At 34.4% G+C, this 27,340-nt stretch overlaps 1 protein-coding gene across 1 annotated transcript in view; it reads right to left on the bottom strand.

The window, feature by feature from the left end:
• Positions 1-27,340, bottom strand: part of LOC115445479 — a 146,763-nt gene that overhangs the window by 4,684 nt on the left and 114,739 nt on the right. The gene's annotated exons all lie outside the window — the stretch shown is intronic.

The following is a 27,340-nucleotide window of genomic DNA, read 5'->3' as shown; positions in this document are numbered from 1 at the left end:
GTCATGATCAGGTAGAGTCATTTATATACCAGGCAAAGCGAACCGAAGAAAAACAAAATAATTAAATGCCATACCACGTCACTCAAGATTTTTCATCATGCCAATTCAAATGAACCATTTTAAATACAACGAATCGTAACTTTTTTTGTATCTATTACTCTAAAAGTAAAAATTGGACGGTTATAAATACAGTCAAACGAAATATAGGTTATTTATTCAAAATCTATTTTCCTCAGCGCAAAGGAAACGTGTTTTCAACATCCATTTGCTCTTGATATTTTTCCACATTACAATACATGCTTCACAAAGGAAGTATTTACATAATGCCTAGATTTTATTCAGACCCATGTTAGGTGTGACTGAGATATAATATTCAGTAAACACTACAAATACGTTTTTACATAATGCTGACGCGATGGAAGCTGTCTAGCATACGTCTTATGTGACAGAAGTAAACATCCCTTCATATTCGAGATGTAAAGGATAATATACTTGAGATGACCTAAATATTGTATTAGACTCGACATTGATGTTTTGTTTGTTTAAAAGTACTTTTTAATTAATAGAAAGAAACAATGACTGGTGGTAGGTCTCTCGATATGCGAAAGTCCGCGTTGGTAGGTACCATCGCAATGTCTATTTCTGCCACCAAGCACCAGTGTGTAGTCACTGTTGTGTTCCGGTTTGAAAAACATTGTAGCCAGAGTAACTTCTCGACATAATAAGGCTTAACATTCCATGTCTCAAGATGACGAGTGCAGTGGAATACCAAACAATACTTTGTAATTCAAGGTGTTGGATGGTGTTTCTACTGTTTGTGGGCGGTCGTATCGCTTACCATCAGGTGAACGGCAAGCTCGTCTTGTCATTCAATGCAATAAAAAAATACAGTGCTGATAATATTATTATTATTATACATATAAGCTTTTGCTCGCGGCTTCGTCTGAAGCCTCGGGATAAAAATCCAGCTATATATTTCCATAAAAAGCATATGAACTTATTAAAATTTGTTCCGTAGTTTTGAATTTCAGACAGAGATTGCGCCCTAATTCTTTATGCCACAAATTATTTTGAGTGACTTACGAGCGCGTAACGCACCTCATCTTGTTTATAACAATTGAAATTGACATACAGAAAAATGGTATTCCATTCCACGCCAATTTCACGAAGATAACGTAACACAGCTGAGTTACAAGTTTACACTGTCATTGAGAATAAGGCCTCAAGAATCAAACAGATGCAGCGGGAGATTTTGTTTTAATATGCAAGGATTTCTTATATAATCCTATCGCTCGAGAACTAACCAGGACCAGAGCTACTTTGAGTTATCTAGTGAATAATAAAAAATTATAAAAAATGGAAATATCCCTAATTATAACATACATATTTATAAAAGAATTAATTTATTAGATTCATAAATAATGTTTCTTAGCCGAGATTTTTCTCTTAGGATACTTAGGATGTTACAAATGGGTATAATTTAGAATAAATATTCCTGACTATAATGGCATACCTTATTTATAAGGTGATAATGCCTTATATGACGTCGATGGGTCAAATTGAGTTATAAATCGACTGTCTCACATACAATTGTCGCGATGTGATTTCTTTGCTTTTACTTTACGTAAGTTTAAATTGCATATCAATTTTAAGTTAATCAAGTGTGTTTTATCGAATGAAAATGTACAATACACAGTTTGAGGATTGAAACTAGAACACTGATAGCTGTATGTTTTTTTTCATACGTGCACGGTATAGTAACCCCTCTGCATTTAATGTTAAGTCCAATAGTCCAATGGAATATCGACTGACGAGGACCAATTACCCCTCGACAGTAGACACAATTATGCCGGCCTGTTCGAACCGGATTTACACAGGCTGATCCCGGAACGCGACACACCTACGTGACCTACTATGGCGTTTAATATCTTTTGTACGGTAGTCGCTATCCGGCGGATATAAAATATATCTTACCACAAGCAAAACTATCTCAAACTAAGTACTTATGTCAGAACTAAACGTCAAAAACCACAGTTAATACAAAACTCAGTAACCCAGCTACTTCATTAAGCAATTGACAGCCAATAAAATCTATTATAAATATAACAGTAGCTACAAACCGCAGTATTGGCGTGAGTCGCCACAAATGGTGACCGATTGTGCCGTTAATTTGCCGTGTTAATTCAACGGGTTTGATGTTCTATTACGCGTTAACGTGAGGGTTAGAGTGGAAATTATTGATTGTAGATATGACAGCTGTCATAATGGCGGGATTTTTTTTTTTTTGGTTTGATTTACTCATAATGGCGGGAATCGATTGACAAGATGGCCGCGGGTTCAACTCAACACCAAAAATCCATAAAGGAAAGAAAAAAATATTTATATTACTGGCACAAAATGCGGTTAAAAAAATTAAGTATTTTTTTACAAAAAAAATAATAATAAAATAATGCGTACTGATATTTATAATTTAGAGAAATAACTTCGACTGTTCTAGTTTCGATTCTCAAAATGTGTTTTGTACATTTTCAATCGGTAAAACAAACTTGATTAACTTAAAATTAATATGCAATTTTAACTTACGAATAGTAAAGGCAAAGAAACAACATCGCGACAATTGCATATGAGACAGTCGACTTACAAGTCGATTATATGTATTGACTTTTTAACCGACTTCAAAAAAGGAGGACGTTCTCAATTCGACTGTATGTTTTTTTAAACCGCTCGCTTCGACGCTGTAAGAATGTCATGGAGAAACCTGAACTGAAGTCTACCAATTTGTATGTGAATCGTGTCGTAGACTTCTGTCTAGACCTTCTGGTCTAAACCACTTAACCATAGAGGAGGCTAGGTACTATTTATGAGCACTTAACACTAGGCAAGCGACAGCGTACCGGCTTCTCAGTTATATAAAATGGCCTCTACCACTTAACCAATAAAATCGATATTAAAATAAACATTAAAGCTATAACGAATCAAATGGAAAAGTAAATGCTCCGCGAATGCAACATGTTATATTGGAAAGTATTGAACGTCAGTACGCCCGTAAGTATTATAAAGAGTTTGCCTCTCGTCGCTCGAACGAGCTATTTCAACACGTCGAGATATTGAATATTTTCGATATTACAAAGTTTGAATATTGAATAAACGAATGCCGCAATACTAATTACGTTCCTAATTTGAATATTCAAATGAGAATTCCAATATGTCTTACTTATTCCAATTAAGTTATTAATTAAATTAAGACAAATCAGAAATTAATTAACAAAGTATAATTTGTTTAATTAACTTTCTTAACGTTGTCGGAAATATGTTAACGTGAATTGATTAAAATGTGGAATAAAATAATTATATATTTCTGACGCGTTACAAACATTATATTATAAGATGGAGTTTTTCTTTGGTCAAGTTTTGTTGATAGATTAAAAAAATTGTTGTTACAGTGAAATACTAAAAGGCGGGGATGGCATGCTACGAATAACACCAGAAGTTAATGACAACGCCATTAATACTTAGAAATAAAAAAAAAAAAAATTAGTTATGACGCTTTAATACTTCACAAAAATAAGGTTGGTCGACAAACAGAAACCACTCAAATTTAAATACTGTAGTCTCTCCAGTATAGATATATTTGTAAATTGAAGTAGCTTTAAATATACTGTTGTGTTCCGGTTTGAAGGATATTGTAGCCAGAGTAACTTCTCGACATAATAAGACTTAACATCTAATGTCTCAAGATGGCGAGCGCAGTGGAATACCAAACAATACTTTGTAATTCAAGGATGGTGTTTTTACTATTTATGGGCGGTCGTATCGCTTACCGAACGGAAAGCTTGTCTCATCATTCAATGCAATAAAAAAAACTGCTAGTAAAGAATACGTTCAGAAATAAAGTATACACTTCTCTACTTAATTCCAACAAGAAATGCGGTCGCGGGGGCGTCCTAAAGCCTCGCCCGACTTTGATGTGAAGTTTATACTGGATGTAAGATATCGTAAGTCGAGCCAACTGAAGGAAAACCAACAAGCACACTGCCGTCCATGTACTTAGATGAATCGAGCGAAGTCTTAGAACTGGCAGTGTCTAGTTCGCCACCGGTTTCGTTCGTATGATTTTTTAACAATTGCAATTATTATACATTTAGTAAGCAAATAAAAAAAATATATATTGCTGTTGTTTAGTGTGTTTTGTGTTCGTAAATTAATACTTATAATGAAACATTTCACATTGCCATGAAAGTTTGTACGAACTTTGTGGAACTTATAAATATATTTAGAGAACTATTAGGAATGTACTCAAATTATACAAACTAACAAAATTTTCTTCCTTATGCGTACTGGGTCTAGTTTTTTTTATAACTTTGTATTTTACTGCGAATATACCTAGTGAGTGTATTTCTGACTGAAAGTGTAATGTTGCCGCTGCAACGAATTCTCTTGGAGTCGTAGTAGTGGCATAATAGGACGCGTAAAATTAAATTATTTTGTTGAAACTTTTTTTTTACATCTATAATTTGAGTATCTGCAGTATTATTTCATGATCAAGATCACATGGTTTCATTTAGTAAAGCAATGTTAAAATGACCCCTATAGATACTTGTAGCTTTTCGACATGCAACCCACCAACTCTACCCAAATCACTGTTTACATTAGGTTGACATTCATTATATTTTTAACTTTACGAAGTACATTCGTGGCTCAAAGTACCTTGAAACCGAGTTAAAACGTACATTTCCGTTAAGCGGTACTTCCCCTCGAATTACCCGACGTTTAGAAGTAATCGTGGAAACGGTTTACATTTTCGTGTTTCACATCACTCACGTGGAGCATTAAATACTTAAAAAGTTAAAAACACGAACAATATTCGTTTTTTTTTAATACTAAAATTATGGTTATTTTCTTTAATTTGCCAAGTGTGTTTAAAATATTTGTATTTATGTGGAACTAGGTGATTGCTCGCGAGTTAACCGCGTGAAAAGCTTATCCTTTGGAAAAATCCTCAAAACATTATAGCGACTCATAGTAGCACCTATTAGACGCTAGCGCCATGTATTTAGAAATTCCATTATTTACCATCAGACCAAATTACAGGATATAAAAACTAGCCTATGTCATAATCTAGGACAGGTTCTACCTGCATGTAAAATTTCATCCAAATCCGTTTAGTTGCTTCTGCATTTACTTTTAACAAACATCCAAACATTTTCACTAATTGACATTTAAAGTATTATTACTGGGTACACCTGTTGCGCCTCTGTCTACCCTTTCGGGGATAAAACGGGTAAATGTGTCCAACTGCTTATAATTTACAATAACTTTATATATTATCTAAATCTAAAATTATTTCAACCTACAACATAAAACTTATATTTCAAAAAAATCTTAATTTTCACAGCGTTGCGTATAGCCCTAGTTTACGTAACAGTGAATCCCAAGGCACTATAAAATATACATTTGTTTAACTCTACGTGGCTCGTTACCAGTCGCAAAGCGGTTACAATGAATATTGCAAACTGCCGCTGAAAAAATGCCCACCAACCCACAGGATATAATCTCTGGCCAGCAAAGAAAATCTTTTGCTGGAAGCATTAATAATTTATTTAAGCGTTTAAGCTACTTTGGATCTTTGTTACGTTGTATATAAGGTTTTAATTTGTGATATGAACATTAAATACAGCTAGTTAGCGCTCAAATATTTTTGTGAGTTTACTTGTGACGTAACCTGCACTGTTTGCTATAAGAACATCGAGCGTTTGACAGATTGGGGCATATAGAGGTGGCCTTATTAGGGGGCGAACTGGGCAACCGCCCTGGGCCTTGCTCAGTGCCTTGGACGACCTTTTTTACGATTTTACTGATGATACTGTTAAAGCCAGGGAACTTCTTTGCTCTTCTCGGGGCTTCGCGTCGTTGTTTTTTGCTTTCGCCAGGGGCCCCGCTTTAGTTAAGGCCACCACTAATGGAAATTGATCATTGGTTCCCGTACCTGGTGCATGGTTTAGGATATTTTTGTGAAAGTATTTCTGGTACATAAGATATTTTCTATTTTAATCAAAATCGCTTCAGTTCCTAACAAAATTAAATGTAAATTTATGCAATTAAGTTTAATATAGTTAGTTTAATTATTAGTATTTATTCAAACCAGTTGTATTTTTTAAATATACTGTGTTGTATAATATCATAATGGAGTAATTTTCATTATGTTACCTTTCATCGTTTTTTTTTTACATGACTCCAGATGTCCACATTGCTACACATATAGGAGCCTAAAGATATTCTTTGTCATTTGAAAAAATACACTTCGTACAATTTATCGTTATATTCACTATTTTATAAGTTACATTAAAGTAATAGGTTATTCCAGCGCTGTACATCCACGTTCCGCCACACTTTCTATTTTTCATTTGAGATCTTTCATTTTCGGTACTATAAATGCAAAGAGGCGGCGCAATTTAGCGTCAGAACGCCTTCAGCCATTATCATCACAGTGGTTCATTTGATTTCGTACATAATTCCAGATATACCCGAATCTCGTCGTTTTAAGGGATTCCCGATTTGTATTTATTGATGGCAATCGGAGGGATGTGCTCAATGGTTAAGCTGATTTTGGATTTTTTCCCATACCATGGACTCGTAATGTCTACGGTTTTTTGTGATAATAATCAACTGTTATGAATTCCTTATTAAATGCATCAATGCAAGGTGCCGTAGTTGTAATGTGCATGCGGTACGAGTACGACTACCGCGCCGAGGTCTTGGGTTCGAATCCTAGGTCGGGTCATAATTATGACTGGGTTTGTCCTTCTTAAAAATTATGTTATAGTTCTGAGTTGGCTGTGTGATACCCTCTTGCCTCGGAAAGCATATAAAGCCGTTGATATTACGCCTGATCTCTCTCCGGTCAAGTCGAATTTCCGTGTCACCGGGCTATAAGAGCGAAGGAACAAGGTGCACCTGAGTATTCCACACACACTTGTGCGCTATAATATCTCACCGCCGTGGATGAAGTTCGGCTAGGAGGGATTAATTCAGGGATACACAGGAATAATAATAATCAAGATTTCTTGTAAACTATCAAGTAATTATCTGAGCATATACAACACTGAATTCGACCTTAATATTACTGCATTAATTTAAATTTTACACAAAAAATTGTAAACTACATACGTTAGTGTGGATTATCATGGAGAGTCTACTGTCATGAACTCTTGTGGAGTTGAAATGCTGATTGCATAAAAATGTGTGTTGGCTACCAGCCAGTCGCCGCAGTAATTTTCGTCAGCAGTGCCGGTCATTTTTACGTAGAATTTTCGTTACTACATTTATAATTCACGGTGACACCGACCGCGTTAAATTCTTGCTCCGATAAGTACTGTAAAGTAGTCTGAAAAGAGTTCTGTGTGACTTTAAAAATTTCTTTCAAAATCGTTTTAGCCGCGGAGATTAACCCTGATAAATAAACTTCATAAAAATGGCGTTGACAATGAGACGGGCAACTTGAATTTAGAATAAAAAAAATTATTCTGGAATGTATTTTATTTATTTGAATTGCCGGTCGGTCGGTCACAAAATATGTTAACGCGAAATTCCTTTGGACTTATAATAAATAATATTTTTTCTATTGTGAAATAAATAATGCTTGATAATTTTTCCAAACAGATTTATTCTAAATGGTAAATAAAATGTTAATTGATATATAAAATTGTAAATTCAATGGCCAAATATAAAAATGTAAAATTTGAGGCTTAACTAAATGTTTAACGGGTTTTTCAATAATTAGGTAAACGTTTTCCAGTAAATAAATGATAATCTGACTGAATATAAATCGAATTATTCAACTGTTTTACATCATAGAACTGATACAATACTTCACATATTTATGTTTTATAATTTAGTTCAGTTAAAAATGCATATTATGTGCCCTTAGGAATAAATCTTAATTCAGAAATGTCGCTTACTATCAGACGTGCATCTTGCTCGTTTCATCGCTGAGTCGTACAAAACAATAACACGTCGAATTGTTAACCTCCACATTAGAAGTCGGTTAAAATCTAATGATAATAGCTGCCCAATATGTATGTTTCCATGAATCAAACACAACTTATTTTTTTTTAATTAATTGTAAAATAGAGAAACTAATTTTTAGTAACAGGGTTGTATACACTGCAATTACTAAAGACAACTAAAGAAAGTACCTGTTGTCTTTAGATGTATTTTGTTATAAAATCGAGCGAGAAGCGGTCGACACCTCTACGTGAGAACATATTAGAGACAGCGTATGTCTTGATTTTCCGACCTAATTGTGAGCTCTAGTTTCTAACGTTTTAAACAAAGGTAATCTCGGACAATTGCTGTCACATAGAAATTTCCTATCCTTTTGTCGCGGTCGAGGCACCGATCTATATCACGCTTTGTAATTTTTTTTCATATTTTCATTTCATTAACCGTCACATAAGATATTTGTCCACTGTAGATTTTTTTTTATTGCTTTGAATAGCAAGACCAGCTTGCCGATCGTCGGATGGTAAGCAATAGGACCGCCCATAAACAGTGGACACACCATCCAACACCTTGAATTATAAAGTATTGTTTGACCATTGCGCTCGCCATCCTGAGACATGAGATGTAAAGTCTCATAATTTCCCGTAGTTGCACTGGCTACAATGTCCTTCAAATCTGAACACAGCAGTGACTACACACTGCTGATTGCCGGCAGAAATAGACATTGCGGTGGTACCTATCCAGGCAGACTCTCACATATGAGAGATCTACCACCAGTAAACACATAACTAGAAACATAGGCCTCCGCCAAAATTTCCAGATGGACCTGTCGAAAGCCTGCATCCAGCATATTTAAGAGAAATTTATTATTTTTTTACTTTGTGATTCATTTTTGTTTTCGAGTCAGTGTGCTCGGATCTCACAAATTACAACGCTGCGGGCTGAATGATAGTGTTGTCTGTGCCAAAGCGTAAAATTAAAAAAGTTTAAAACTACCTTTAATGGGGCTAGAATAAACGTGAATTTATTTTATTACCGAAACGTTAATTAAACAACTTTAAAATGGTTCACAAAGTATAATAATTAGGTTTAAAAGCTTAAACAAAAACACAAAATGCAAAAATAGTCAAATAAAAATACGCATAATTTATTCAACAATGGTTGATAATAAAATATTCATTAATATTAATTAGAGTCTACGTTGGGGACTGAAGTGAATATGAAAAGAGGTTTTTCTGTTTTTATTTGTTTTACAATACCAATACAATTTAAATAGAAAATACGATATTAAGAAACAATAAGGATATTCATACTGATTTCATCTATAGTAACAAGATACACACGTTCGTTATTATCTCTGCGGGTTTATCGAATTCAAAATGCGAGATTGAAACCAGAAAAGATTTTTATTGTGGCCCATCCCGCGGCTGAATTTATTAAATTGAGCCGAAATTATTTAACCGGATGAACGAGTGAATGAATGGAAATACGGCGCGGCGATGGAAGCGAGCGGTTTAAAACGAATCGTTCTGGATCAAACTTGAATGGGTACGCTTCGGCTGAAAATGCGCTTCTGTTGAATTCGAGGTGTATTATTTCAGAAAATTAATAATATCTTTAATGGAGCGTTAAATTTGAGTCGCTGTGTGAGTTAATTGTTAAGATATCGTTATAAGTAGATTTATTTGATAAGGAAGTTATAATTCGTTTGATATTGTTTATTAACTAGTATTATAATTGTAAAAGATTGTGAAGACGTTTGGAAGTATTTAGAAATTAATGAATTATAATCATTAGTATTTTTTTTCTTGATTATTGGTTATCTTATTTATTGATAACAAACTCGTAGCTAAACAAAGCAAATTACCTTTTAATTTCCAAAAACGTCATGCATTATTTATTTATGACTTACTTTTAGTTTTATTAAAGCTAGAAGTGCTATTTTTTTAACGCGCTAATGTCAGAATCTTCTGGTTCGAATTGAGAAGTTTTAGTGTTGGATAGCCCTTTTTATGGAGGAAGGCTATAGGCTATATAACATCACGCTATGATCAATAGGGGCGGAGCATCAATGAAAAATGTTACAAACAGCGATAAATTATTACCTTAGGGATTTTCCGTTTCTGCGCTGTGTAAACGGTTAAAGTTACGCAACAATCATATATGACAGAATTGTTTATGTTAAAAAGTTCTAGAAAATTTAATGTCGGATTTCAATGAAATTTGTTATGGATATAGTTTGAGACCCCGGGAAAGACTTAGGCTACTTCCTATTTTGGAAAAATATATAGCTGGACTTTTATCTCGGAAAACTTGCACATAGGCGAACCCGCAAGAAATTATAGTATGAAGTCTAAATACATTACAAAGAACGTAATAGAAGTTATTTTCTTGCTGTCGTTAAAGCATTTAAGCAAATGGAATTGAAATGGAATTCGTTTAGCAATGGTGGAATTAGATTAAGTTATCGATTCCTTCTAGCAAAAAACAGAAATAGAAGTGAAACAATCTAATGTACACCGCGAACTAACGCGAAATGTAAATTGTATGATGTATATAACTTTGTTATGTAATTTGTTGGTTGTCATTTTTCATTAGGTAAGATATAATATTATTCTGTATTATACTATTATACTGTCCCACTGCTGGGCACGGGCCTCCGCTACTACTGAGAGGGATTAGATCTTAGTACACCAACGCTGGCCTATGGTGGATTAGTAGATTTCACACATCCTCAAAACTCCTATACAAAACTTCTATGGTATGCAGGTTTCCTCATGATGTTTTTCTTCACCGTTAAAGTTAGTGATAATTCGCAAATAATTTTATAAAATTCAGAGGTGTTGGGTTTTGAATCTGCGGACATTCGTTAATCTTAAAATATGTAATGACCAAAGAAACACACCTCAAAAATATTTATTTCCAAATTTAAATTGACGCGGTGTAGGACTTGAATACGGATCTTCTTGTTTCATAGCCGGTTCTTCCTCCGCAGTGGTTTCATTCTAGAAGTTCGTTGCCGTAAAACTAGAAAATATATTCTATTACTAAAAGAAGTCAGAGATAACCCATTTCTTAGAGCAATCCGGGTTGAATTAGACAAATCAAGTTTTACCAATTCCGAGTTTGCGCTGGCCGACGCCGCGCCGTGCCGATTTATTTAGCTACCGTTTGACTTACAGATTAATGGTCTCGCTGCCAGCCCGACTAACCTTTCAACAAGAAAAATAAGTTGGTCTGTTTTGGAAATACCCGGTCTGTTTAAGCTTGTTGTATTAGTGGATACTATGTCGCTTCAATATTCTATTGTATTCCACTCTATTTACCATCAGGTGCAGTTGACATGAAAAAAAATCTTTAGACAACACAAAATCTACTGAGCGGTGAAATTTCCTGGATTGTTTCGTGGAGAGCATTGATTGGGTCATCTGAAAGTCGAAATAGGAAAGCCGATTTCAGAGTTCCAGCGTAGGTAGGTCGGACGTGTCTCGTCGGATTGGATACATTTTCCAGACTTTATTACTTCAAATTCAATTTACAGAAAAAAATAATAATAAAAGTGATATGAACTTCTTTTATTTCTATAAAATATTGAGAGAAAAATAAAAGTAAGAATATAAAAAATGTCTTTGTGAGGTCTTGTCTACATCGAACGACCGTATTGAATACTTGAAAATGTTATATAAATACATAGGATTAATTTTCTTCATTATTAGTTTATTTCTTCCGTGATTTACTTAGTTTGAATATTGTTATCGATTTGTAATTAAGGATATTCCCATAGTGACGTATACTTTCAATAGCTTTGATTATTATTAACATCCAATGGCGAACTATCCAAATTTTCGACTATTCTAAATTATTGTCCATTATCCTACTGATTCGAATATCAAACTAGTTATTAACTTAGATACTATAGAACTTGGCTACGCGCCGGTCTATTCATGACGTAGAAGACGTAGCTACAGGCTACGCGTTTCGTAGAGGGCGCTAAATGAAATTACTACGAACCGTAGTCCGTAGCTGTTCCATTGCGGCGAATTGTGTTCCCAATCACTATTGTTTTATGTAATTCTGTCATCTATTTTGCTACCAGACAGGTATTATGTAATTGGAAGGTAGTTATTATTTAATGGCGTCAGTGGTGAAGGGTCTGCATAAATAAATTTTTGCTTTCCTTTCCTAATTTATGTAAAATTTATTTATTATTAGAATGATTGGCAGACAGCATTTATGCATATAAATACATATATGTGGTGCCCGTTTCTCTTTCGGAAGATATCACCCTTCGCCACTAATCCATTGTGACCTCCATCTTGGCATTCCGTGCTATTTTCGCTAGACTATCGCTTGCAATATTTATGTAAAGCAATATTCAAAATATCAATAATAAATTATAACTAATGTGTCAATTCTCTGGAATGAATCATATAACCGAGTGATTGTTAGTTGGTTAACTTTTGAACAAACATTTGTTCAAAGTATTTTTACAAATGTGTGTAATCGATCAAGCGCGCGCACTGGCCCCGATATTGGATGGCTTTTTCATTTCTGTTTTATGCTTTTTTGGTCTTTTACTGAAGTATTTTGCATGGACTATATAAGAAGTAGATCTGTATCTACTAGTACTTTAATGCTTTAGAGTTGTGCCGTTCATTTAGCCGTAGGACGCCACATTTGCGTACTTTATAACAAGTTACATTTGCATCATAATTCAGACCCATAGAAGTCGATCTTTCATTTACTTTCTTTCGCTCGCGGCTTCCTCGCAAAACTCTTCAAAATAATCAAATCAAAATATACTTTTGTTACTAAAAGATTGTTACTATAAAAGAAGTATTATAAACATCCGTTGTTCCATATAATTATAACCAAACAAATTAACAACGTTACCTTTTCAATATGTATAGTAGTTTCAAGACATAAAAGCAATAGCTAAATTATTATCGCTGATCGACTGCGAATTCGTGTTGTTACATAATCAGATATTTCGGGCAAATTTTAATTTCCAACAACATTCGGATAGAAAGGTTATGAAATAATAATATTTGGTATTTCATAATGGAAATTTCAACAGCGGCAAGTACTCAAGTTTCATGATAGTGTAATTATGATAATACTTTTTATTATATTTGCGAGAGAGCTTTTGTTCGTTTTTTTATAATATCTTGTTTACTAAAACAAAATTGTCTAGCGAGGGATTGTTAAGACCTGTACACCATTGCGACGATTTTCGCGTACACTGGAATTGGAATTAATGTAGGTGAGTATTTCTGAAAATAAATGTACGTAACGAAGTAGTGTAATACAGTAATGCTATATATTTTTGATAGAACAAATTGTACTTTATATGTACAATCAAACAATAGATAGATGGGACAGAAAATTTGGTAACAATATTTCGTAAAAACTTTTTCGTTGCGTACATTTATTTTGAGAAATACTTGGGTAACACTAGCGTGAAATTTTATTTGAATGACTTACGTACACATTCCATTATATGCCTTAATTTTCATAGCTTGTTTTTAATTGTTTTGTTTAAATAATGAGATCTTCATGAAAATTCGTTCAACATCTTTGTGGGATGAAAGTAAATTAGATGTTAAGTTGCATAGTTTCGTTCCTTTGAAACTCAGGTTCTCAGTTCGATTTTCAACTGCGCAAATATTTGTTTAGTAACGAGATTTGTTCAACGGTCAGTTTAATTTTGTGATGTTTATATTGTATTGATGGGAACTGATAGAGGAAACGATCCTTTAGAAATACCTATGTATGATGTAGTGTGTGTACTTAGTATATAAGCTATGTAACGTATTGTAATAAGTTAGTATAATGAAAGCAGGGGCCTTATTCTCTATCCCGCACGTTATTTTGACAGTGTGTAACAAGCACGTAACACAACGCATCATGTTTAGGACTATAGAAATTTGGCTTACAGAATACCATTCCACGCACATTTCTCGAAGATAACATGACACAGCCGCGCTACGCGTTTACACTATCATACAGAATAAGGGCCCAGTACAATAAAGAACCTGAAACTAACAACACGTTTCAACATATATATCCATCATTCCATTACAATGAAAATAGTTTGGCAGAATGTTGCGCAGCGGATGGTTGCAGTGAAGCGTGAGGCCGCGAGTTCGATTTTCGTGAAGACATGTTTGTGAGTTCTACAAATACTTATTTGTTACAGGTCCAGACCTTTATGTATGGTCACGCCAAAGTGACCTCACAGCACTTGGTGGTAAGTGGTGTGGAGTCTAACAGAATGTCGACTGACGAGAGATGATTACCCCTCGACAGTCGACATAATTATGCCGGCTTGTTTGAACCGAATATACATAGGCTGATCCCGGAACGCGACATAAGTAGGCTACTATGGCGGGTTTTAACACCTTGTGTTCGGTGGTCGCTATCATGGCGGATATAAAATATGTCCAACCTGACAACTGATTGCAGAATCTAAAGTGGCGAACTTAGTTCTTGTTTTATCTTCAAATGTAAATATCTATGTACAAGGTTACTCATGTAATTGAATTACATATTTTGTATTTCGTATTAGAATATTTATCCCTAAAATGTCATCTGAATTCTTATCTAAAATTAAGTTTCTAAAACATTCAAATTTTCTCTTTAACTATATTAAAATAAAACCCATTTACCTTTGATGGCGCGGCGTAAGTTTTGTTTAAGATAACTCACTATTCTTTAGCATATATTAAATTTATTCTAAAGAGTATTTCGTATAATTAAATTAATAAATTAACTTCTAAAAGCACTTTTATTAGATACACTAAGAGTACATTATTGAGAAGCATAAAGAAAACTGGGTTTCTTTTTATCTGCAAACATAAAAACCTCGCTGACTTTTATAGGTCTAACCTTATTTTCTAAGGTACAAATTCAACGAGAAATGTATTTGTGAATGTAAAATGTTTCGATGGAGTTTCGGAAATGCGGGATGTGTGATTTTTTTACACCCAAAAGACGAGACGAGCAGGTCGATCACCGAGGGAGTAGGGTAGGGGGATAGGGGTCTTACGAAATAAACTTCTTATATAATAGAATGTCGCGTACGACTGGGCATTCACTGCATCGTGTACACTTGAAACAAAGATGTATACGATAGTATAAACGAAACCGGTTATTTTTAACTAATTAGACATAAAAGTCGATAAAAAAATATTGCCTTAGCAGGTAAGCGAGCAAGTCTGTCTGATGGTAAGTAGTATGCGCTGCTCATGGACTACAGCGATGCCAGAGTCAAAACCGAGCTATCAGAAATATAATATACTAGTTGACCCGACAGACGTTATCCCGTCTTAACTATGAATTTGCAGCGCGCATTCTGTCAATTGCTGACAGTTATTTCAAACAATTGACAGTTATATAAAATTAATATTTTCGTTAAGTTTTCTTGAATTTTCTAATTTGCCGCGCAATTTTTTCTTTTTTTTCTTTCATAAGAACCTTCTCCTGACAATGACAAACACAACAAAATATAATAGTGAAATCGGTCCAGCCGTTCACGCGTGATGGCGTGACCAAGGGAAATAGGGATTCATTTTTATATATATACCGTTTTATAAATGCGAATCAAATCGTTTCTACTTAGTCTATTAGAAATTACATCTTTACAATGCAGTTATGTTTACGTAGTGACCCGTGGGGCGGTAATTTGGGAATAATTCGCCGGCTCTCGAGCAATCCAATATTCAGTGGAGCTGGCCCGGGCAGTCTTTAATGTATAACGCTTTAAGTGCCCGGACTTGTGTATGGTTATTTTTGTTCCTTTATTGAGTATAGATGTAAAAAAAAATATTGGGCAGTTATGTTAAGCGTCCGATCGGGTATGAAAGAAATCAATGTGATGTTACGTTTCTTACGTCAGTTATTGTAAGGTAACGGAACCATTGACGGCCACCTTAATTTTAAAATCTTAATTTTTTTATGAAATATATGAAGAAAAGTTTCGATTAAATTCGAATATAGCACTTCACTTTATAAAATGTAATAATAGAAGAACTAAGTAACAACATATCGTAGTACATTTTTGCATTGCAAACACAAAAAGTCTAATCACGGACAATGTTATGAACTGGCCTATTTTATATATTTGAAACGTCTTGTAAAAATAATAATATAAAAATGAAAATAGTTTATTTTAATATCGTCCAACAGTTTTATATTTCATTTACAATCCGAACAGTCTAATAAATAAAGCGAAGTTGCGAGTTAACGTATTTATTTTGTACCATAATTGGTAAACAAAGTATCATATAAAACCTTAGAAACATAGCAATAAAAGTACATTTTCCGGGATCTTAAAAATAGGAATCGAATGGACGTAAGCTCGGTATTAGGGTGCGGCGAAATTGCGCCGCCTCGGGCCAACCGCAACAAGTATTTGACGTTAGACCGCTGGCTTTGGACCCCGTGTTTTGTACTTAGTACTGACATTTACGTGTTCCGACGATATTTGCTGAAATTCTTTTATCTATTACTTTTGTGGAAATATAAAAGCAAAATTTTTTAAACGTCAAATGCTAAAAAACATCTATGAGACTGTTTTGTACTCGTACTGTATAAGTCTACATCGGTTTACAATATTGTAATTATGAGGGTAGGACGTTTCAATCAATAAAGTAGTTAGCAACCGACCGCTGTGTACAACTCACGTACACTACGTTATAACTATGAAAAAAATGCCCAAAAGGATTTCTTTTCAAAAAGTCTTAGTCCTCACCTCTGTTGTATGGAGGTCATGTACAAAATATTATCTTATTAGAACCACCGTTTTGTTTTATAACTTCTGACTGAATACTATTTGTCATATAAATGAATAAGCCGACCGAATACAAAAATCACTCCCAAATGTACGCTGTTAATTAAGTGGTAATGGGTACTATCTAAATTAATTGTTTAATACGATAACTGTAAATTTTTTATGATGATTTAGGTGTCAAACAATACGGTTTACCTGATAGTAAGTGATCACCGCCATGATTTCATAAAACTTCATATCAGTCGGTTAGTCAGTGTTTAGATTTTTAAGTAGATGCTATATTGGGAAATGAAATCGATATGCGGAATAATTCTTAAATATCGACGTTTCGGCATGACTAATTCTGCTGCGGCATAAATATAATATACTAGCTTATGCTCACGGCTTCGCCCGCGTGAAGGAGTTTTCCGCGATTATTTTTTTTCGACTTACTTGATATATTTCGTTATATTATGACCAAATTATACAAAATCATTATAAATTGTAGCCTATTTGTTACTTTGATGTATAACCAATATTACTGTAAAGTTTCATCTAAATTCGTTCAGTAGTTTTTTCGTGAAAGAGGAACAAACATACATACACCCATTCTTACAAACTTTCGCATTTATAATATTAGTAGGATAAATAACTATCTCGCCAGTGGACGACAGGCCTAACAAATATGCTTTTATTCTGACAAAGTAATATACGCTTCGTTGAACATTTTGATAAAATTCCCTGGAGTTGGCATACCTACCTGCTTTTTTCTAAGAAAAGTATTTTGGTCCCTAATGTTTTTGACTTAAGCTTTATGAATACCGAATTGTTTTACTACAGTACAAAGAATTCCCTTGCAAAAATATGATATATTAGTGAGTGTTATATAATATGGGAAATTATGTCAAGATTTTTGTTTAGTGGGATGTATTTAGATGGTTGTGCATAAGCTGTTGAATGATGGACCAGGGCGACATTTCTATACTGCCATTCAAATTATTTAAAAATTCCCATGTGACCAAGTCTTAAATATACTTAAGATCGCAAAGAAATTACAGTACTCAATATTTATTATGTCTTAAAATTTTATTACTAAATATACTGTAATATTCTTTTATGTACAATAAGAAAATGTGTTCAATAAATTAAGTTTCCATTTTATTTTCTCATTCCATTTGCTTAATAAATATTTTATGATCTCATTTCTTTATTAGAAGCTCGATTTTTTGATCAATTGATTAGGCTGTAGTCTGCATTTAATTTCGCTAAATTTTAATAATATTTAAATAACATGATTACATTTTTGGTTTTTGGTCGCGGCTTCGGCCGCGAAAGAGTTTTTCCGGAATAAAAGACCCGCTACATTGGTTATAAAAATATGGTGAAAGCTTATTTGTCGATACAGACTTTTAATATCTATACTTATATCATAAAGAGAGAGAGGGAGAGATTGTGAGTTTGTTTGCAGTAGAACTACTAAACCGATTTTGAAAATTCTCTCACCAATAGGAAGCTACAATAATCCTAAGCTACTTTTATCCACGGGAAAATATTTATCCCAGAAAAAATAATTCGCGCAGCCGGAGCTGCGAACAAAAGCTAGTGCTGAATAATCTAACATGACAGAAAAAATATAATTACATTATATTCCTTGCATTTATTACAATATGGTTTGCATATGAAAAACGGATAGTTCAAAGATCCTGAGCAATTACCCAAGGTCCCATGGGAAATCGTTTGGTATCCCGGCCCATCTGTAATATTAACAATTCAGTAGCTTAGAGACCTCGCACTACTGTCAATGGAGTTTTACTTATATAACGGGAATAATTATCAGAAATTTGCATTTACTACGCGTAAAATCAGCTGTGTGTTATATACTGTCCCACTGCTGGGCACGGGCCTCCTCTACTAAGAGGGATTAGGCTTTAGTCCACAACGCTGGCCTAGTACGGATTAGCATACTTACATACCCTCAAAATTCTTATAGAGAATTTCTAAGGTATGCAGATTTCGTCACAATATTTTCCCTCACCGTTAAAGCAAGCGATAATTCACAAAGTATACTCACATGATTTTAACAAAAGTCGGAGGTGTGCCTTGTGTTTTGAACCTGTGGACATTCGTCTCGGTAGTCCGTTCCACAGCCAACCTGATTATCGCCGCTTACTACGCGTAATTTACAAAAACATGCTGTCTTTTTTGTTCGTATTAGTTTAAATAATTTATCTCTTTCACATGACGCGTTAATGTGAAGGATGTGTACGTGCGAAACATTACTTACGTTTGATTTCTAAGGGCATGGCAGATCTATACTTTTTGAATATCATTGCTCAAAACATCTATCACCACGTGAAAGCCTACGCCTACGTACGAAGCGAAAGGCGTAAGGTCTTCGCTTAAATTTAGAAAATTTCCACAAGTCAGCCATAATTTATCCAAGGATTATTGGTGCTTCTTGCTGGCTTTTTTCGATGTTGGAACGTGGCGTAATAAATTTGCTTTTTGCGCTGAAAGAGCGGTTTGAAAACGATTTGAAGATTAATATTATGTTTAAGTGCGTGAGAAATGTATAATTTTTGTCAATTTATGAGTGAACACTCAGACAATATGTCACTAGTGTGCCAATTGCCATTCTCTTATTCGTACATGATGGTTGAAAAGTTTTTCTTTCGAACGCGCGTATCTTTGGTACTTTATATGATTTTTTATTAATATGAGTCTTATCTCTAAATGCTAAAGGGTTTTTATCACTGGAATAGTTATATGCAGATGGAATCGCGAGTAGAAGCTATTTATTATGTCCAGACCTTGAATTGCTTGGTGCTGGATTCTTCCAGAAGTCGATATCATAGATAATGAGTTCTTATGCTTACGCGAATGTTAGACATAAATAGTCTTACTTATAAACATTTTGCAAAGCTATGATTAGTTAAAACACAAATTTTACTCACTTACACACACACACACACACACACACAACATCCCGCGTTTATCCCCGAAGGCGTATGCAGAGGTGCAACTAGGGCACCCACTTTTCGCCAAGTGTGTTTCGTCCGATGATGTGATAGGGGGCGAGCCTATCGCCATTTCGGGCACAAATTCCAGACTCCGGGCTGATACAGAACAGAAAAATCCAAATATCACTTTGCCCGACCCGGAATTCGAACCTAGGACCTCAGAGCGCTGTCGTACTGCGCCTGCAGTACAACTACGCCACCAAGGCAGTCACAAATTTACTCGACCAGCTGTAAGTCAGAACCAGCCATCTTGCCTCTTAATTAGATTTAAACTAGGAACCGGTGGGGTTTTTGACAGATATTTAAGCAATTCTTAACCACCTCTAAACGCAAAACAAGTTTATAAGTAAGACTGTAAAATAAAACTATTTTACGGATTTTATCGCGGTTTTTATATTATAATTTTCTCTCGACGTTTCGAAGACTGCAGCCTTCTTAGTTACGGGACGGACTGAGGTGTTGGTCATACGAAAAATCAGTTACAATATCTACCTACATTTTATAATAATACATTTTTTTTAAATCATAGATGATATGGCTAATCCATCCAAAAAACTATTCAATGTTGTCAAAACTTATTTTAAAACGCTGAACATAACATCTATATTCCATGTAAGTATTTATATTTCGTATACTAAAGCTGGTTTGCACAACCTTTCACTAAATAGGATTAACACTAAATATGTTTTAAGCATCGATAGCTTAGTTGGTTGTGGAACGGACTGCCGAGACGAATGTCCGCAGGTTCAAATCCCAAGGGCACACACCTCTGATTTTTCTAAAATTATGTGTGTTTTCTTTGTGAATTATCGCTTGCTTTAACGGTGGAGTAAGGCCTAATCCCTCTCAGTAGTAGAGGCGGCCCGTGCCCAATAGTAGGACAGTATTATAATACAGGGCTAATATTATTATATATATTATATATGTTTTAATTATAGTGCTATCTTTGGCAACACTTAACAAATGACAGAGACAGCACGAAGTTTTAAATATGTTTAGCGCTAAACATATTTCTTAAGTCGTTGTGCAAGCCAGCCTTAGTCGCTAAATACAATAAAAATAAAGGAAATAATAGCGAAGGTTAACTGCGAAACTTCTAGCGAAATAATCAAAGCATTTCAAACTGTCCTTAAACTGTATCGACAATAAAAAGGAGATAAATATTCAAGCTCTATAGCAAATGGATTAAACAAAACTGAAAAGGACAGTTTCGACTTTTAAAAACACTTTCATAAAGTTTATTGCAAGTGATTTGCTTAAGTACGTAGTGCCATAATTTTACTTCACGGCGATCAAATCGTCAATTGACTGCATTCTTGTTTTATTTGAGCCTTTCATGGCTGAAGTTTCCGCGAACGGTAATAATAAGCCCAGGGTTTCGTCACGGTGTTACAAAAAATCTGAATACATTTTTACAATAAGCCTTAAAACTTTAATGGTAAAAAATTACTTTAGTTTTCTTGATAAGTGATATATTTCTAAACGACTAGATTTTGGCAACCATAACCCTCTATGCAGGATCAATAGGGCTATGAACATGGGAAACTGAAATTCCAAAAAAAAGGTAACCATAAAAGTAAAAACAAAACGCTAGTCGCCTCACAAGGTGCGTTCTGAAGCCACCCAAATATTTAGTGAAGACAGTGTAATTTTAACGACCATCGAGCAAAATAATGTCTTTGGTCGTCACTAATTTTGGACAGCTGTGCTTTTTTTATACAGGCAGGACAAAGTGATCCGACTGCACGTGATGGTAAGTGGAGTGGGGCCCAATAGAATGTCGACTGAAGAGAGATTACCCCTCGGCAGTCGACACAATTATGCCGGCCTATTAGAATCGGATATACGCAGGCTGACCCCGGCCTGCAAATCTCTTACCTGGACCACTATGGAGGGTTTAAAAACCTTGTGTACGGTGGTCGTTATCCAGGTGGCTATAAAATGTATCCTACCACCAGCAAATGTGCTTACCGAATTAAGCTGTGTACGCTTAGATTTTTTCATAATATTAGTCCATTTTATTTAGGTAAATTTGCATAGCAAATAGTGGTACTATAGCTTCAGTCTTGCATAATGTAACAGCACGAGACGGCAAGACCTTAATGATCTGAGATGGGACGCTATTGTGGGATTAGAGTCCAGTTCTCGCACCGTTACACTGTAAGTTGGATGCCTTGATAACCTTTAGTGGGTAGAAATTTTACTATGAGAGTGTTAGAGTTTTTGGTGTTGCTTATATTAACGCGCCGTGTAGACGTCAAACGAGATGCAGCGTCTGTGCGACATCTAAAGAGTACGTAGAAGAATTGCGTCCATAAATTTTGGAGACAACTTCTAAACTCCACACAGCATTTTGGGCCTAAATCTAAGCCCTATTTGTAAGGAAGCTGTTACGGGAATGAAAAATGTAATAGGTATTTTAATTTAGGTCATGGTCTTATGTGTTCAAATTCATCACAATCAATTCAAAAGTGTCTATAATGATTTCAAATATTTACGCGAATGTTAGATTTTTTTTTCTCCTTGTAATAAAAATATAATATAAAAGCCTTTAAAATGCGCAAAATATTTTTATTTCAATATCAAAGATTTCTATTTCGCCAGCAAACGTCTAAAACATCTTCGTTAATCACACGAATGTTAGCAATAATTATCCCTTTGTTCATGGCCTATATCAACAATGTGTTAGACCTTCCCACCAAATTGCTTTCCATTCGTTCTAAGCGTTGCGCGTCAATTACCCTACTCTGTTATTCCAAAAACAAATCATTCAGACATGTCTAGACCGCTCAGACTTTTATAAACTATCTCGTTTAGAGAATTACTCTTATTTGCGCTATTTCTCGAAGTTTCTACATTATTGTATGCTTATTTGGTTCGCATTTATCTTTGCCTTTGTTTTGTTTGTAATAAAGAATTAATCGAATGTCTTTGTAACAAATAGAGATCTTTACGAAAGATAAATGCTATGGGAATTCTTTTTATGGATAAATAATAACAGAGCCTAACTAAATCTTACTTAAGAGAGGCAAATTTTTACACTAGTGCTGGCTTTTACGGGCCAGATGGGTTACTTCGTCGGGCTTGTAATGCCATTGTAAGGTTTTTTATTTTCTGATCCACGATGTTTGGCATCAGATTTCGGAGTTTCTTTCACCCCGTTCTTAAAACAACAATAATGGGGTAATCCTTTGAACCTTTACGTCCTGGGAACAAGAAACATACAGAATATAATAAATAAATATTTTTTTTTCCCAAGTAGACAAACGAGCAAACAGTTAGAATCACACTAATTCAGAAAATCTAATTATCATAATTAGTTATAATAGATTACTTACACCAATTACATTTTCCAATTAATCGATCGACATTCATTGTTAACTTAAGTTGCTAAGGGTCCTGTAAGTTCAAAAGATCATCTTTGAGAGGTGCTTGAATAGTTATTTAATTATCTTAAGCGACTGATCCCAATCGCGTAAATGAATACGAAGGTTGCGGCCTCGAACGTTCCCATTTACCCAGTATCCGATAATGAGGGCCCTGTCCTAATATAAACGATAGCATTCATAATATAATACAAAGGTATTGTGCGGTCTATGCCTAGTTATATAAAACAGCGTAATAACACTAGTAATTTACTCCAAAGGTATTGTGCGGTTTATGTTAAAACTAATGTCTTTATAATATATATCAGGGGAAATTGTATATTCCTTTGTATTCTATGAAAACCTATTTCTGTTCCGGGCAATATTGGTTTCCCGATTACAGGCATTCGTTGAACGGACAATTGAGATTATCTACTAGAATTATTCGAAAGTAACGTTTAGGATAGTTCTGGTAGAAATCATAATTCTATGAAATTTCGAATAGTGAGAATTATTTTTAGGTTTTATATATATATTTTATTTAATCTCTAGTCATTGCTTTTTAAAGTGGGGTCCATGATCCCTTAAGGAGAGGTGTGATAACGTGTAAAGAGATGTTAAAGTAGATTTTGTCAAACAATTAGCATCCATCGAGAACAGTATTTTTTCTGGATAAAAAGAAAAATTTCATGATCACCGTTTTGGAAAAGTAAAGGCGTGAAGGCGTAACAAATAAACAAAATCGCTTTTATAATATAAGGATAATTGGTGAGTCTCCTGGCTACCTCTTTCTTGCATTGAAGAGAAGGGGCGTGGGCATTTCTATTTTAGGCAACAGGGTGACGTAGCAAAAATATTTTGGGAACCTCTCCTCTAGCTTTTTACTACACAACTTTATTTTAACTTGATAGGGTAAATTTACGTGTCGTTGGCACTCTATCAATGCAATAATTGGCACATAAAACTTTATAAACTATAAGAAATATGCTACCTTCTAATGATATTTTTAGTCGTAGTTAGTTATTAGTTTTAAATGTTTAGAAAATATGGTTAATACTGAGTTTTATTTCAATTAATCTCAATTAACATTAGTCCTTATTTACATTATTTAAAGAAAGTTTACAGACTAATGACAGATTAACACAGTGAGTTTCATCAATCAGTAAAATTAAGTTGCTAATTATAAGCTTTCACCTATAAACGCACCATTTTTTCACCAAAAAAGTTGACATAACTCACTCATTTGCTGCCGTAATGTTCACTCATAATTCCAAATATTTTATAATCATTAATAATATTTTTAAAAATCTCATAGCGCACACTCAGGCAGTCCCTTTATATTCAGACAGGGCCGCTTTGCCAGCTTGCCCGAACGATCAATATTAATTTCAGAATGACGCTAGTCAGGTTAATGATGCCGGTTAGTGTTACTGATACAACGTATATTCTTATCATCGCAGTACAGGCGAGCTTGTCCAAATTGTTATGAACTAGACTTCTAAGCTATTTTGAAGTGTTGGGAGTTCAGTGTTATATCGGACTGTTTACTGGGGCAAATGCAAACTGTTTGTTAAATAGTGTATGGTGTTTTTAGGTGTTACGTAAAGGCTGATAATTTGTGTAGAATCACTACACTTCTAAAAAAATCTGATGCAACTTTATTTACTAAAAAATAAAGCTTTTTTTTTTGCCATCAAATGACCAGTCGAGCATGCCGTTCGCTTAATGCTAAGCGAAACGACAGTTCACAAACTGTATTAAGATTGAATATTGCATAACAAAGGTTTTGCGAGCCCTTCCATTGCGCTTGTCACCCTGACGCATAGGACTTTAAGCCTCATAATACCCAGTAACTAACCGCACTAACGCTTTCAGCTTTAAAGAGCGCCGCATCAAACAAAGTCTTACGCTGATTGTGCGAAAGCGAATCTGCAAAATATTTGTATGTCATTCAAAATGAAAGCTCTTTGGAACGTTTGCTGGTAATGGGAAGAGAAGGTCATAGTCCTTACGGTCGAATATTAACAAGATGGACAGCATTATTAAACCGTACAAAGTGCTCCCTTTCTGAATGTACAATCAGTTCTACGAATAGAGAGAGATAAAGAAGTCTCACAAAAGGCGCCACCAATTCTTTTAGAATATCCATAACCATGATCACTCAGAGTTTACCGGTTTCAGAGTAATACACTGTTCCTACATATTTTGTACTTCCAATATTTATTGATAAAAAATCCACAAGTGAAATATATTAAAGTGCTTCCAGTTGAACGCTTTTCAAAGGATGCAAAGCAACGTTCTTACGATTCCTATCTTGTGGGTGCTTGTCGGTGGCAGTTATTTCATACTAGCAGGGATTTGCTTATTTGCCAACGTGATAAAGACACAGCAGAAATGAAAATAATGTCTCCTTCAAATAAATGAAGTCGGCTTGATTTTTGTGTCGTATATAAAGAGTGTTAAAATAAATACTTACATATAAATATAGATTTCTTTTGCATATACCGTGAGAAAAAAGGAGGCCTAGAGGTCAAAAAAATAAGCCCGGAGTTTCTTTCTGCCTTTCTTCTTCGGGTAGTCATCGCTTAGGTACTTAGTAAAAGGCTGGTAGGTTAGCTAGGCTAGGACTCATATCCTCATCGGTGAGGATCGCAACGGGTTAGCCTTATAATTTCCCCTACCTGCAAACCTGAGCTGGCTACTTTGTTTTACCTTATGTCTTGTATACCATAAGAATTTTATCCCTAATTTAAAATATCCGCAGTTATATAAGTGGTCTTGAGTGTTATTCAGAAATAATAAAAATTATTCTTATACATTGTTTTATCATAAGTGAAACTTTGTTCGCCTACGTGATACATAAAGTATAATATTTTATTTTTTTATTTATATAAAATTAAGATCTTTGTACCTTCTTAATTTTATTTTCAGCGGTAAGGTTTTGTTTAAATGCTGTACAAATATGTTAACATTTTCAAAGACATTTTAGCACGGAACAAGACCATGTTCTACCAAGATTTGTCATCAATATATTGCGCGAAAATTTCCAGATGTATTTACACTTGCATGATTTCAATGATTCTGTACACATGCGACTTACTCTAACCTCTACACGGTTCAAAATGTGCAGTAGTCTGTTTTCCGTATTTAGATACACGTTTAAAAACCGTTTTGGAGTTAACTGTAAATACAATACTAGGGTTTATAAAAAATGGTGAAGAGAGAACAAATTATATTTCATAAAGAACAAATTTCCTAAGTTTTCTGGTTAAACATATTTTTCTGGTCATTTATTTCGTTTTTTTAGCACATTGTTTCCAATTTTGAACAATTAATCCACCATAACCTCAAGACCAGCTCCCTAGCCAATTGAATTATGACGTAATCAGCTAGCGTCAGTGGACAAAAAGGATAATACGTTACTCGGATACAATACGTAACCTATTTTTGGTACGTGACCTTTATCCGAAGGGCTGAGGATAGTTTGAAAGCCCTTATCTGGAGAACGATAATTTGTGAAGTTCTGAAAGTGCCTATTCAAAACAATAATTATGTTTTAGTGGGTTGCAATAAATGCTAGTTTTGTAGATTTTTCATTTATTAAATCAACTTGATTTTTTGTACAACTGTCCTGTGGTATGAGTTCGAACATATTAGGTATGTACCTACTTATAATTCACAATTTATAGATACCGCTATAGTGTACTTTTTAAAACTTAATGCAATGACAAAAATTGCCTTTACTTGTCTTACTGTTTCCCAGAAACGAAATATTGACGAACGGAAAATTAAATTATTAAAAACATAGTCGTAACACCTATAATTACTCTATGATGTCTATTGCCATAAGAGTCAATCTTTTTGCCTATGTTTTAGAAAATATGTCATTAAATGCTACGAATTTTCATAAACCTTTTTGTTCTTTACAATAGACATGTTAAAATAAAACAATATAATAAAGAAACAATACGGCATGTTTGCTATCTAAGAAACATTTTAATAAAAGTGTCGTACCGTGACGGGCTCGCTGTGAAGGGTGACGTAAAAAACTCGTTTTCTTTATGTTATTATTAAAGGAAACGTTATTTAACGATAGAAATAAAAGACTTGAACGTCTTCAACCCTTTACTTCTACTGTCAAGATTGGGAATTTTATTTCATGCTCGATTAATTTCGTTCGTAAA

This window comes from Manduca sexta, chromosome 13 (genome assembly GCF_014839805.1).
Source record: "Manduca sexta isolate Smith_Timp_Sample1 chromosome 13, JHU_Msex_v1.0, whole genome shotgun sequence".
Lineage (NCBI taxonomy): Eukaryota > Metazoa > Arthropoda > Insecta > Lepidoptera > Sphingidae > Manduca > Manduca sexta.
This window is presented reverse-complemented; position numbering and strand designations above follow the sequence as displayed.